This window comes from Diabrotica undecimpunctata, chromosome 1, assembly GCF_040954645.1.
Source record: "Diabrotica undecimpunctata isolate CICGRU chromosome 1, icDiaUnde3, whole genome shotgun sequence".
In the NCBI taxonomy this organism is placed as follows: domain Eukaryota; kingdom Metazoa; phylum Arthropoda; class Insecta; order Coleoptera; family Chrysomelidae; genus Diabrotica; species Diabrotica undecimpunctata.
In genome coordinates, this window is record NC_092803.1 from 157,632,732 (window position 1) to 157,648,372 (window position 15,641).

At 33.2% G+C, this 15,641-nt stretch overlaps 1 protein-coding gene across 1 annotated transcript in view; it reads left to right on the forward strand.

Moving 5' to 3' along the window:
• LOC140432420 (synaptotagmin-12-like) overlaps positions 1–15,641 on the forward strand; it is a 169,595-nt gene that overhangs the window by 822 nt on the left and 153,132 nt on the right. The window lies entirely within an intron of this gene.

A 15,641-nucleotide genomic window follows, 5' to 3' on the forward strand; every position in this document is an offset into this window, starting at 1 on the left:
GTATATGAGGGGTAGCTAATTAAAAATCCGTAAAGTTGTACATCTGATTTTGCTTTGTTTTTGTTTTAAACAATATTCAAAAGTAAAAAAGTAATTTTTGAAGTTATACTTCTATACGCGCGGTCCACGTTGGAAATTTGTAAGGGAGTGAATCGGTGAAATCATTACATATGTAAGATAATGAGTAAGAGAGAGACAGAAGATATATGTTTTCTCTCTTCCTCTCTCGAGAATAAAAATGTTCCTTTTGTATATATATTTAATATTATAGATATATATTATATATATATATATATATATATATATATATATATATATATATATATAATATTATATATATAATATAATATTTATTAATATTATTATTTATGTGATATGTTTTGTATTATTTATTAAATGTTCATAATTATTTTAGTCTTTTGTATTTCAAAATAATAATTACAATAAATCATTGTATGACCGAGAACTGTCAATTTTGAAATACGTTTGTGTCATGTCTAATTGGCAAATATTTTACGTGTTTGGTTCATACGCTGGTGTATGCGAGTTCGAATCCCAATATGAATTCCCTTTTTTATTCTTGAAATATTTAAAAACCCATCGTTAGTCTTATTAAATATAGATAATATACGCAAAAATGCCAAATTTTAAAATAAAATGAAAATTTACAACATAATCCGAGTTGTTGGTTTTTTATTTTTATCTTCTACAAACATTTTTTTGAAGTAATACTTTTATACGCGCGTTCGACGTTGGAAATTTGTGTGTATTCGTATATATTGAGTGAATCGGCAAAATCATTACATATGAAGATATAGGTAAGAGAGAGATAGAAGATATATGTTCTCTCTCGAGAACAAAAATGTTCCGTTTTGTAAACATATTTAATGTTTATTAATATTATTATTTTTTTATTAATATTATTATCATGGTAAATTAAACATATGCGTAAGTTATGTATATTGTCAGTTTTAAATACTTATGAATATTGCATTTTAATTTGTATTGTATTATAATATTGAATTATGTGGCAGTGTATTGTATTGTATTTTTTTATTAATAACAAAATTAACAATGAATTTTACTGCAGAGTATGTGTAAAAAAATTTTTTTGCATTCAACTCCTTTTATACATATATGAAAATAAAAATATGTATTTTCATTAAAATATTGATTCAATCCTTCATTTACTTACTATACTCCTATTACAGGTCAAATGTTTATATACAGCAAACGATGCACCATATACCTGTATACCTAATTCTTTTTCTTTTTCTGCTCTCTCTTACCTATAGCATTACATGTAATGATTGTCCAGATTGACTCCCATATAAATTTGTAACGATAAACGCGTGTATAGAAGTATAACTTCTACCGGCAGTCCCACTGGACTGCCACACCCGTTTTTTTGCCAATAAAACGTTTCTTATGCAGTTTAAAAAAAATTTTATTAAATAAATTATAAATAAAGATCTAACTTTTATCATCCTCTGTATAGGTCAGGGCTTCCTAAACTTATTCGTAGTGTGACACCCTTGGGACTTGTTTTGCGACGTCCCCTCAACCCAACTCCCAATAATACTTACCAATTTTAGTACTAGCCTACTAACAAGTTATAAACAAAAACACTATTTGAACAATATTATATTTTTTATTAGAAATTAAGAACGAAATCAAAATATAGGCACAAAAATAAAAGAGGGATATTTATTTATGTAACTGGCTGGTTAATGTGAGTAATATGTTTGCTTTTTTGAGCACAGCTTATGAAACCGGGGCTCCAGTTTAGAAATTGCCACTCTCATTTCTTTTTCTAGTTTATGTTTGACCTGTACTTGTTTTTAATTACTGCCAATGCAGAAAAATCCGTTTCGCACAAGTACGAAGTCGCAAATGGTAATAAAACCTTTAATGCAGCAGTGCTAATGGCATGATATTCATGAGAAAGTGAGCTCCAAAATTCAAACAGCTTGTCCTTATCGTATTGAAGCTTTAGGCTAAAATCACAGGACAATTCTCTCAGTAGTTCTTCTTCCTCTGTTGAAAGTGTCGATGATGTGGAGACAGGAAAGGGTTTCTGACCCAATGACATTGCTCCATATCTTCGGGAAAAAATTTTTCACATTTCTCTCAATGATAACATGTGTTGTGTAAACATATTTTTTAAAGAGTGATCAAGAACTTCTATCTATTTTTCTTGTAGAACACCTTGTAAAGCACGGAAAAAGTCAATTTCTTTATCTTCTAATTCTCTTATCCTAAGAGCAACCTCTTCTGAAACCCAGTAATTTTATCTGCCAATTGCAGGATACGAGTACTGTTTCCCTGCAAAGGCTTATTAAGATCATTTAATTTGATACATATGTCATAGAGGTATACTAATTTTATTATAAACTCTAAATTAATAACGTTTGGCGCATTATCATGTGATTCTGTATGTAGATACGTGTAAAATTCATTTCTTAATTCGTATACACGTGCGACTACGTTACCTTTGGACAGCCAACGAGATTTGCAATAATAAAAAGAGATGTGTTCGGGCCCCATTTCTTCACAATGTTTATGAAAAAGTCTTGATTTCACGGGTCGTGTTTTAATAAAATTCACCACTTTAATAATAATATCCTTAATTCAGGTGTATCGTTCTTTGCTGCTAAGGCCTCTCTATGTATGACATAATGTATCCATGTTACACTTGGAGCCTTGGTTTTGATGAGAGCCTGTAGTCCTTCATACTATTCAGACATCGCTCGGGCACCATCTGTAGACACGCCTACACAGTTATCTCAGTTAATATTATTTTTAGTCATATATAACTTTAAAATCTCGAAAATAAATCAGTAGCTTTTCAACTTTCACATATTTTTCTGCAAAATAACAAACCCCCACATTTATTTTTTGTTGTTGAATGGCAAATAAACCTGAAAGTTTCCCCATTTGCTCATTATTATCTTCTACTATGTCGTGAATACGGCGGTATTGTTTGAAAGAGGTACATTTTTTATTTTTTTTTAGCTGCAAAATCACTGTTACCATATCAACCGCTGCAGGTAAGATGGCTTATAGAAATAGCACAAGATATCTTGTTGAAAATTTTAAAGTTACTAACCAATATTTGTTTTTCACGGTATTGTATGGCATTGAAGGAAGGATGTTGGAAAATCAAATCTATATAAATTAGAAGTCTTTTAAAGTTGAAATGTAAAATTTTACGCATACCATAGATAGAGCGTACAACAAATGAAGAAGTGTTGCGAGTAATTAACATCGAACAGGAAATAATCCAAACAAAGGAAGAGATTAGACTGTTAGACACCATAATAAATTCCCACCTCAAATAGAAGAAATAACTTTAAGAATGAAAAGAAGTCCCGTCAATAAACGTTCACAAAAAATTTAAATTTAATAAAAATATAATATAGAGGTTAACACAGCACTACAAGAAAACGGTAGTCGAAAATGGGACAACCACGACAAAGATATGGAGGAGCAAGGCCCAATGAGCAAATATATTTGGAACTTCAAAATATACTTAGAATTGACAGAATTCCCTTTCCCCCAATACACGGCGAGAATGAAATTGGAAGCTAAAACAAACATGCTAGGAATAATACCAGAAGCATAATTTGGATTCCGGTCAGAACACTCCAGCGAGCTATAAGTACTCAGACTAACAGAGTACATAGTAGCTTGATTCAACGACAAACAATAAACAGAAGCAGCCTTCCTGGACCTAAGCAAAGCTTTCGATAGAGTGAGGCATAAAGGACTAATCTACAAAATGGGAGGCTATGGATATAGTGGGGCAATAACGAGACTAATTTTTTCGTACTCAATCGGAGATTCAGAGTTCGAATAGGACAAGTCGTGTCCGACCTCGGAACCCCGGAGGCTGCAGTACCACAAGGAGCAGTGCTGTTACTACTACTGTACATAATATAAACCCCGATATTTCAAGAACACCGGGAACTTTACTCAGCCTTTATGCCGATGATACAGCGATAGCAGCCGAACACAGAAATGTAGATTATATAGAAAGTAACCGGCAAACAGCGTTGAAAAACATCGAAAAATGGAGTACACAATGGAATATTGCCATAAACTTCGGAACAACACAAGAGGTGCTCTTCAAAAAGAGCCATCAAGATCTAGAGCAACAACTGACAGTGCAAAACAACTCCATCGAATGGAAAAGCGAAGCCAAATACCTCGGAGTCATAAGGGATAAAGTACTCAAACTTAAAAAACGCGTAGATGCCACACTACAAAAAGACAACATGGCAAAAGCGTCAATAAGAGGACTCACAGGTAGCAAAAGTAAATTAAGGACATAAACAAAAATGAGGTTAATATTATCGATACTAACGTATGCATCTATCGTATGGGGACACGTATGTAATACAACATCGAAGAGGATACAAGCGGCCCACAACAGCAGCCTAAGAGAAGCAGTCAACGTTCCAAGGAACGTCGCTAAACGCTTTATATTCAGAGAACTGCAACAGATAGTTATGCATGATTATGCCTCTATCGCGCATCATAGTTTCATAGGGAGGGAGGGATAGTCTGGAGCATTGAAGAGCTGTGGAGTGATTCCTGTTTTCACCCTAAATTATACACCTCGCTTCAAATAATTGTTACACTCGAACGTAATTTCAAGTGGTGAACAAGTCTCACAGGCTGGGTTCAATTAAATTGCTTACTTGCTTAATATAATTGTTATTATTAAAGCGTGGTATTGACAATAACTAATATTTACTAAAAGAATTTGATGAGATGAGCTTCATGTTCTGTCTACACTGTAGACATAATCACTACGCTTCAGTAGAACTGATCCACAGAATATCTAAAAAAATGAAAGTTAGATTATCAAAAAAATATTGGGTCTTACAACACTAAATAGTGTACAAAACTGGCTGGACTAAGTGATAAATATAAACTCTAGAATCAAACCAATTTTTAACTTCCATGAAATTAAACACAATATATAAAACTGTATACCCCAAATGCTTTTACACGTTTAACTAAATTCGCCAATTTACTGTTACATATTCTACAAAATAATCCCCGTGGCAGATATATGCGTATGACACAGAGTTTATTAAAAGGCGACTGAAAACATGAATATCAATTATGTATTTAATATTTTCTCTGTCAAATTTTCTTCCACACGTTTGCATAAATTTATGTGGGCTGTTAACCGAAAACGTGATTTAGGATCAGGTGGATAACGAAATAACTTATCTGACGAATATTTTACTAAAAATTGCATAAAGTGAATAATGTAAATACAATATAAGATAAATATAGACAGATATTTGGTCTTCTCTCAGTTGTTTTTTTTTTTTTTTACCGCATCAACCCCTAGGGTTATTAGCGGGTGGTATATCTTTATTTTAGAAAAGTTACATTTAGTATATTATTAAAATTTACATAACAGTTTTGTAAAATACAAACATTTTATGTTATGTTACAGTTTGTTATACAGTTTACAATTTTTGATAAAATTTATTGTATTGCTGATGTCTTCTTTTAGAGTTTCTTTCAAATTGTGTTTTAGTTTTGCTGTCGATCTTGCTGTTGAGTACACTGGACAGTCTATCATTATATGTTGCACTGAAAATGGTATTTGACAGATGTGGCAAATCGGCTGAGGGTCCTTGGAGATGATGTATCCATGTGTAAATTTTGTATGACCTAGCCGCAGTCTGTTAATAACTACTTGGTCATGTCTTTTAGCTGGGAGCGGTAGTAAAGCAGAAGTAACATCTGGTTTGATACTTTTTAATTTTGCTTCTGTTTGGTTCCATTTTACTTGCCAGATTTTGTTCATGTAAGTTTTTATTAATGTTTTTTGGTCTGAAATTGGTATGTTTTGCATAATAGGAATTGTCATGTTATTGATAGTTTCTGTTGCTGCTTTATCAGCTGCTTCATTACCCTTTATCCCAACATGGGATGGTACCCATAAAAATGTTATGTTTTTACCACATGTTTGGGCATTGTATAGCATGTCTTTTATTAATGCTAAATTGGCATGAGTAGGATACATCTGCTTGACACCATTTAAGGCACTTAGAGAATCTGATATAATAAGAAAGTTTGTATCAATGCTGGTACATTGGTTCAGTGCGTTGAAGATTGCCTACAGTTCTCCAGTATATATGCTACACTCCTTGGCTAGACGGGTGACAGAGGTGTTGTCTTCAAAAATAGCTGCAGCAGCTACACCATTACTGCTTTTAGAGGCATCAGTAAAAATTAGTTTGAAATCAGGGTATCTGGAGATGGTAGACCGGAATTGTTGTTGTATTTCAGAAGGATTGTGTGAATGTTTGGGATAGTTAAGTAAGGTAAAATCTACTTTTGGTATTTGAACTTTCCAGGGAGGAGACTGGCATCTGTTTGTAGAAGTGGCTCTCAATTGATGTATATCGAATTCAAATCGATTTATTCGTTCATTGAAAGGTAAGTTTCTAGGGCAATAATTTGAGTACAGATTTGGAGGGTTGCTCCTTATTAGGCTTGTTATAAACGGGTTTTCCTTTGCACTGAGATATTTAGTAGCACAACACATTGAAAAATATTGTCTTCTGACAGTTAATGGCGGTTCTCCTGCTAGGACTTGAAGGCTGCTAATTGGCGTGGTTCTGAAAGCTCCGAAAACTATGCGTAATGCTGTGGATTGGATGATGTCCAGTTTGTTCATTTGAGTTTTAGTAGCAGTTTCGTAGCATATACATCCATAATCTAGTTTGCTTCTAATTAGAGCTTGATATAATCGCAGAAGAATAGTTGTGTCTGCGCCCCATTTGTGATTGGAAAGAACTTTTAGAAGATTTATTCTCTGTTGGCATGATTTAATTAGTTCATTTATGTGCGATGTCCATTTTAGTTGAGAGTCGAATGTCATTCCCAAAAATTTGATTTCGTTGATTGTTATAAGAGTATTTCCGTTAAGTTTTAAATTTAAGTGGTGTTGTGTTTTTCTTTTGTCAAATATTATTACTTTAGTTTTTTCGGTTGAAAATCTCAAGCCTATATCTAAAGACCACCCTTCTAATTTATTTAGTGTATTTTGTAATATTGATGCAGCTGATTTTAGGTTTTTACTTCTCATATATATTACAAGATCATCGGCGTAAAGGTTTGCTTTTACTGGAAGCATAAAATGGTTAGATACGTTGTTGATTGCTATTAAGAATAGCAGGGGGCTTAATACAGATCCTTGAGGGATACCATTTTCCAGTGATTTCTTAGTTGACATGACACCGTTTGTTTTAACTTTTATACTTCTGTTCTCCAGGAAGTTTTTGGCGAAGGCTAGGAATTTACCATCTATTTTCCAACTCTTCATTGTTTTTAAGATGTGATATGTCCACGTGGTGTCAAATGCTTTTGTGATGTCAAAGAAAATTGCTATTAATTTTTGTTTATGTATAAAAGCTTCGTGTATTTCAGATTCTAATGCTATAATGTTATCTATTGTAGACCGTTCTGATCGATACCCACTTTGGATGGATGTAAGGAGATTTTTCTTTTCTAAGTACCATTTTAATCTTTTGCTTAGAATTTTTTCCATTATTTTACATATGCTACAGGTAAGAGATATTGGTCGATACGAAGAAGATAAGTTTTTTGGTTTATTGTCTTTTAAAAATGGTATTATAATTGCTTCGCGCCAGAGAGATGGAAATTTATGGGTCGAATAAATTTTGTTGTAGATCTCTACTAAAGTAACCTTCGCGCTTATAGGTAGTTTTTCTATGAAAATTGGTGGTATGTCATCAGGTCCAGGTGAGGTATTTTTGAGGTTATTAAGACTTTCATTTAATTCATCAAGTGTTATGGAAGTATTTAGTGGATCAGCAGTATCTTCTATATTAATTTTTGATGCTTCTGTTCTTTCTTTGTGTTCTAAGAAATTTGGGTGGTACTGCTGATTGCTTGAATACAACTGATAGTGTTCTACTAAAATTTCTGAGATTTCGTGTTTGTCTGAAGTTGTTAGATCATTTGTAGTGATTGTGTCAATATGGTTAAATGTTTTTGAACCTTTTATTTTCCTTATTTTTTGCCATATATCCCTTATGGGCGTAGACGAGTCAATTGACGACACGTAATTGGTCCAGCACTCTTTTTTTGCTTGTTTTATTAAAAATCTAGATCTGGCCCTTAAAGATCTAAAATTGTTTAAGTTATTAGGTGTGTTAAACTTTTTGTATATATTAAAAGCATGTTTTGTTTGCTTTAAAGCGGATGCGATTTCAGTGTTCCACCAAGGAAGAGGAGCTTTTGTGATATTTTTGGTTTTTCCTATAGAATCTCTGGCTGCGTCTAAAATTATACCATTGAAAGATGATAGAGTAGTGTCTATATTATCTGATATAACGAGATTTGGTATACGTATGCTTACTAAGTTCGAGTATTTTTCCCAATCGGCTGACTTTAATTTCCAAGTTTCATATGGTGTTGTACAGGTTTTTTCATCTTTGTCATGAGTAATTATTATCGGAAAATGATCACTGTCGTATAGGTGGTCCAATGTATTCCACTGTAAAAATGGAGCTAAAGTTGAATCACTGATAGATAAGTCTATGGAGGAAAAAGTGCCATTATGTGCATTGAATCTAGTAGGTGCTCCTGTGTTTAATAAAACTAGTTTTATGTTATTAATTGCTTCTAATAATATTCGTCCATTTTTATCTGTTCTTTGTGATCCCCATGCGATGTTGTGACAGTTTGTGTCACCCAAAATTAATTTTGGAGATGGAATTTGTTTAATTACATTTTGAAGTTCTAATAGAGTAGTTTCGTCAGGATGTGGTAAATATACGTTGCATATGTTGATTTTAAAATGATGTATTACCGAAACTGCTACTGCTTCCAGATTTGTATTTAACGGAATTTCTTGGGATTGGATGGTTCCGACTCCACCACTGGATATTTGCTGTACTGCTCGATTTTTTGTATAGGGCATATAATTTTTTAGTTTTGCTTGATTGTTGGAAAGACGAGTTTCTTGAAGACATATTATTAGTGGTGACAGTTCATTGATTAGCATTTTAATGTTTTCAATGTGGCTATAATAGCCATTCAAGTTCCATTGAAGAATGAATATAATTGGACTATTGAGATAAATCGTAGTCGCTTTCTTCAGTGAGGGAAGATTCATTTGTTGGATTTATTTTTCTTTATAATTCTTGTGATATTATTTTTCATGCGTCTATCATTTAATTTTGAGTGAACCATTTTTAATAAGGAGTATAAGCCGTCAAAATCTTCTGTATAGTTTTTAGCTGTGTCGCATAATTCAGAGAAATTTAGCGTATATGAAGGAGATGCTGTCATTAAAATGTTTTCAATTGGTTTTAATGTGGCTTCGACATCTAAAGCCTTTTTCTTTTTTTTGTGTGCGGATTTTTTTGGAGTTATGAAAGTTTCGTTTAGGTTTTTAGTTTCTGAGATTTCAGGAGAGGTTGAAATTTGCCTTTTTGCTTGATTGGTTGTTTTACTATTATTGCTGTTAGCTTTAGTTGAAGGTATGCTGTGTACTATAAGCGAATCATTTGTCGTTGGGATATCTGCAGAAATAGGGTTGAAACAGTTGGTTGTATCATCTGAAATATTTGTTGCTGAATTATTCTGATTTATTTCCATGAGTTCGAGTTCTGAGGTATAAGGATCTTTAAGTGTTTCTGTACCAGTTGATGTTGATGTGCAGTTTTCTTCTTTGTGGCCAGTAGTATTACATCTAGAGCAATTTAAACCATCTAGGGATAGGAAGATTCTGTAAGGAGTGTTGTCATAGGTTATTAAAATTGTATTTGGAATTGGTTTGGTGATTATAGGAGAGACAAATATTTGCCGCCTAAAGCTTAAGACATGACTATACTCAGACTCGGGCATGCCAACTTTTAAAAACGTTAATTTGGATACTGCAGTTATTTCTAGTTGTTTCAGTTCTTCTTCTAAAATACTGTTCGGAATGCTGGGGCAGATGTTTGATATTACTAGTCTCCTTGCTGGCGTAATAAGTCTTCGAATTTCTATCTCATTGCCTTGGATGAGTACTGTTTTATGGTTGTTTAGTAAGGTATCTACTATGCTAGTATTGTTCAAGTAAATACAAACTCTGTTGTTAGCTATTCGTGATGCAAAGATAACATTTTTTGGTGTGAGTAGAGACCCTATGGCTACTATGTATTCATGTATTTTAATACCTTGGATAGCTGACAGAATAATGGCTTGTTCTTTTGAAGGAAAATTGAAGTTGCTTACTGCATTGGAGTATGTCGATGTTGATGATGTAGTAGGTATACTAATATTTTCAGAATTATCCATTTTTAATTTTTGTTTTCTTCATTTGATAAAATTTTTCTAGAGCCGGTCTTGTATCGGCTAATTAGTTCGACTTGTGGAAGTTGCCAAAAAACCAGAGACTGGATTAATTGATGTGTTGTATTGAATTATGGGTTATGTATAATATTTAATAATATTGAATTTGTATTAAATTGGTAATGTACTCACAGTTTATTTTTTTGTGTGAAGAAACTTTGTTGTTTAAATACTCTATTTAGCTAGCAATATTTTACGTTTCTTGATTATAAACCACTGAAAAGTTAGTTTTAGTAAGAGCAGATTTTAAATCGGCACTTTATCAACTAAACGCAGGGTTGGAATCTCGAATTAAACTTTAAAATGTGGAGAAACTTTAAAATGTGTTACCACACTTTTCTCTCAGTTGTTTATGCACTTAAGTGTTGGAATATTAACGAATGTGTCTTTCAGTTCGCTCGAAACATGTATTAGTTGAATCTGAAAGTTCAAATAAAGGTATCGATTTTAAATTTTATTCAAAAAAAACACGACCCAACAAAATGAAAAAAAAAATTTGGTGCTGAAGGAGTGATAAATATTTTTAAATATTTTCGTTTTTTTTTTTTTTTTGCTCTTGTTTTTTATTAATTTACTGTATAATTTTAATAAAAAGTAAAAATAAAGAAAATATTTTACAGGTCACAATTAAAATCAAGGGTAAAATCGTTAGTGTTTGACTCAACAAGAACTGAATTATCATTTTGCTAAATTACTGGCCTCTGGATTTAAAAAAAAAATGTATGTATCAGATACTAATATAACGTGGTATTTTGGAAGAAATAAAGATTTACTACGTTTTCTCTAAAAAAAATTACCTGGTTTTTTGTAAGGACATACGAGGCATCTTGGAAAAATGAATTTATCAAAATATACACTAGACCAACGGCACATTTTCATCGAAAGTTCAAAATAGCTTGAAATATGTCCTTACACACAACGGTAATAAAATGTGGGCTAGTATCACAATGTTCTTGTTTTAAATATCTTGGAGGACGTTATCAACGGACCATTAGTTGCAAGAAAGAAATCATACTGCCATCCACAGATAAATTAAACCTAGAGTTGACCGTTGTCTTCTGAGATTAGTTCTCGACTTTTCGCCAACACTAGGGGTTGGCATCTTCTGGAGATGTTACTGCTTCGCTTGTAACCTGAAAATGACGTTGCTTTGTACCATTGTTGTGATTGTCTTGTGTGCTTTTGGGTGTTTTCTTGGGATTGGTTGGCTGTGCTGTCCTATTTTAGGCTTTTGCCTCTTCAGAACGTGTTTTTCTTTGTGTTGGGTGTGGCTGGCACTGGATTTTGGTGTTGTATCTACTGGTGTGCGGTGTATTTGTTTGTTGGAGGTTGCTGCTCTCATCTAGTCCTGTACAATCGGGGGCGAAAGGTATGCAAGTGAACGGTTCTTTTCAGAATTTTTTTTTATCTAAAACAAAGATTATTAAATATATGAAATTGAATTATAAATTTATTAATTTATTAAAAAAGTGTATGTCTATCGCGACACGTGAGGGCAGCTGTGGACTGGTTCCTCAAAAAACGGACAGGTATCGTTGTGCAATGGGATCGGAAAACCACAGAAAACCGATCCCCCCCTGTCATTGTCAGTTCGAAGTGAAGATTTAGCATTATAAGCGACGGTAAAAGAGGGGAGTTGTCTCCTGTATGTCAATGTATTCATCCGGGAGCTCGTTGCTGGCGAGTTCCAGCAGAATGGCGGGTAGGAATGGGAGTTTGGGTTTGGGTTTTCGTCTAAATACATTGCCGATGGATCAGCAGGTAGTTTTGAGGATGCTTTGGGCTCTGAGGTTTTGGCTCCGGATGGTGCAAATTGTGTAACTCCTGCTCAGAGAGGAAAGCCTCTCATTTATGACTACGGAGGCAATATTTATATTTCCCCCAATTCTGTCCATCACCCCCGATATGTAGGGCAAGAACGCTTTGCCTTTACACTCTGTTTCTTCGTCCTTTTTTCTGGATATGTTGTTTATCGCTTAATGTATTTCTCTTCTGGTATAACCATTAGAGGTGAGCGCTTTTTCAATATGAAGAAGCACACTTCGGAGATGCTGTGGTTCACAAATTCTCTTCGCCCTCTCCGCCAAAGTTTTGATGATACCTTGTTTTTGGCTTGGATGATGATTTGAGTTCCTGTTTAGGTATCTGTCCGTATGTGTAGGTTTTCGATACACTTTATGTCCTAAGTAACCTTCCTTTCGATTTACTAATACATCTAGGAACGCTAGTTGTTGATCTTTTTCTGTTTCCATCGTAAATTGAATATTTGGATGTAGTGTGTTTATATAAGACAGGACATCGTTCAGTTTTTCTACTCCGTGACCCCAAATAACAAATGTGTCATCGACGTTTTTAAACCTTACCCGAATTTAACATACCCGTTTGTTACGAATTTAATCCAGTTGTATTATAATTTACAATAAATAGGTGTTTCTATAAAACGTAATGTAAATTAATTCATCCACACTCTTTCTAAGGACACTAATTTCGTTAAAATCGGTTGATCCAAACCAAAGTAATAGGTATTTATCCACAAATAATACTTTCCCACTTTCTCCCACACTTTATTTGAAAAAAAAAGAAGTAAAATCGGTAAGATAGTTTCGAAACAAATTCAGATTTCTGCTTTAATCTGAACCTTCTAAAATTGCAAGGTATAACAGACGTTGATAAAGATGTTAATAGAGACATGGGGAATCTAAAAGTTGCATTCCACGACATGTCTATCAACTAAGCAGAAATCCTTAACGAATTTGTTTCTTGTACTCATACACAGTAGATCCGAATAAAATGAAAAAGACAGCAAAGATTTAATTTTACGTACAAAGCGTCTATGTATCTGTTGATACGTATTTCGACTTAATAAGTCTCATCAGAACAGTTATTCATACGCGTTCTCAACGTGAAAAATAAATCTTTTCTGTCTTTTAATTTTAGATTCCACATGTCTCTATTAACATCTTTATCAACGTCTGTTATACCTTGCAATTTTAGAAGGTTCAGATTAAAGCAGAAATCTGAATTTGTTTCGAAACTATCTTACCGATTTTTCTATCAGATGTCGCTATTGCGTCCATAACGAAGCCATTTTATTGCTGCTTCTTAAAAGACAGCAAAGATTTATTTTTCACGTTGAGAACGCCTATGAACAACTGTTCTGATGAGTCTTATTAAGTCGAAATACGTATCAACAGATACATAGACGCTTTGTACGTGAAATCAAATCTTTGCTGTCTTTTTCATTTTATTCGGATCTACTCTGTATGAGTACAAGAAACAAATTCGTTAAGGATTTCTGCTTAGTTAATAGACATGTCGTGGAATGCAAATTTTAAATTCCCCATGTCTCTATTAACATCTTTATCAACGTCTGTTATACCTTGCAATTTTAGAAGGTTCAGATTAAAGCAGAAATCTGAATTTGTTTCGAAGCTATCTTACCGATTTTTTTATCAGATGTCGCTATTGCGTCCATAACGAAGCCATTTTATTGTTGCTTCTTAAAAGACAGAAAAGATTTATTTTTTACGTTGAGAACGACTATGAATAACTGTTCTGATGAGACTTATTAAGTCGAAATACGTATCAACAGATACATAGACGCTTTGTACGTGAAATCAAATCTTTGCTGTCTTTTTCATAAAAAAAGTACTTGAACAACTTTGTGCAGAATTTAGGCCACTTTCTAGTTTACTTATTTAACAATTGGGTATATTTCCCAAAAAATTGGTTTTCAAAGTTTTCTTCACAGGTTACGCCCCCTGGCGGTTAACCCAGAAACTTGAAAGTTATTTCCAGCGATTTCTCTTGGTCACTTTTACTAAGGAATTTTTTTCTTCTAAAGTTATAACATGAATAGTTTCTGATATATAGCCGAGAGATCGGCTTATTGTACCACCCGGTACAGTTTATTCCACAACGTCGACCTAAGTACAGACCCTTGTGGCGCCTCTACTGATACTTTTATATCCTTACCTTTAGCCACCATTATATAATGTTACTGAGACATGTTTGAATATTTATTAGATAATCTGGCACTCTAGCTGTCTCGAGTTTGGGTATATTGTGACGCCAATTATTAGTATTGAATGCGTTTATCACATCGAATATCACGAGTGTAGACCATTGCTTCCTTGTTATTTTTACCTTGTCAGATATAAATTTGACCACGTCTATAGCCGATGTTTCTTTTCGAAACCCGTATTGGTGGGGGTGGGTTTTGTAAATTTTTCCAATGCTGTCCAGTAGACATATTGGCCTATATGAATTGGCTGCGTCCGGACTTTTACCATGTTTTAGTCACAGTATTGAGCTAAAAGAAATTGTGTTTTGTTTTTTTAAAAAAATTGTGTTTTATGTTTGTGAAAATGTGTTTCAGTATTAGTATAAGTTTGGCTAACTTAAGCTTATCTGAGAAATCTTGTTCTTACAAGCTCATTGGATATCCTTCTAAATAATTTTGTTTCTTTCATTATATATAATTTTGTTTATTTTTCTTAAATCGTACCTACAAAAATAACTGCATTCATATTATACAAATTGTTGTCAAAAATCTTATATAGATTATATTTAAAATTATTCTATGTTCTTAAATTTTTATTTGCTTTGTAACTTCCACCGCCATCTGTTAACAAAACGTAAAAGTTCTAAAAATCGAGAGATGTTTCAGATTTCCGCTAGTGGTTAGCTTGAGTGGGGGAAGTAATCAATAGAATAAAATTTCTATTAAGGGAGAAAGGAATTTACACTAACATCAAACATTATTCAACAGGTCTCATCAATTTGCGATATTTTATTATAGCAAATACAGTGCCGGACTAGGATTTAAAAATGTGAATATCTGATAAATAACAGAACAGATATTAAAATAAGAGTAGATTTTTTTTAAAGAGACTGCAGAAAAACATTAGTGAATTTCATTTGTAATAAAACGTAAAAATTAATTAAGTCACTATTGGTGCAGTGTAAAGTTTTTTTATTTTTCGTTTACTTAATTCGTCTTAAAATATGTTTTGTGTCAATAAATTACCAAACAGATAAATTTTATAGATAAAGATATTACGTATCTACGTAAAACCGTTTTTATTCCAAAGTATAATAGCTGAGTACATTTTGTTGGTTGCGAATAAAGCGAGTGATTAGGGGAACCTCTAACCCCAAGAGTCGCGTCCAGAGGTAAGGATCGGAGAATGCCTCGCTGATATGCGTGCTAGCATGGAAATTAAATACTTCTTGCGACGGTA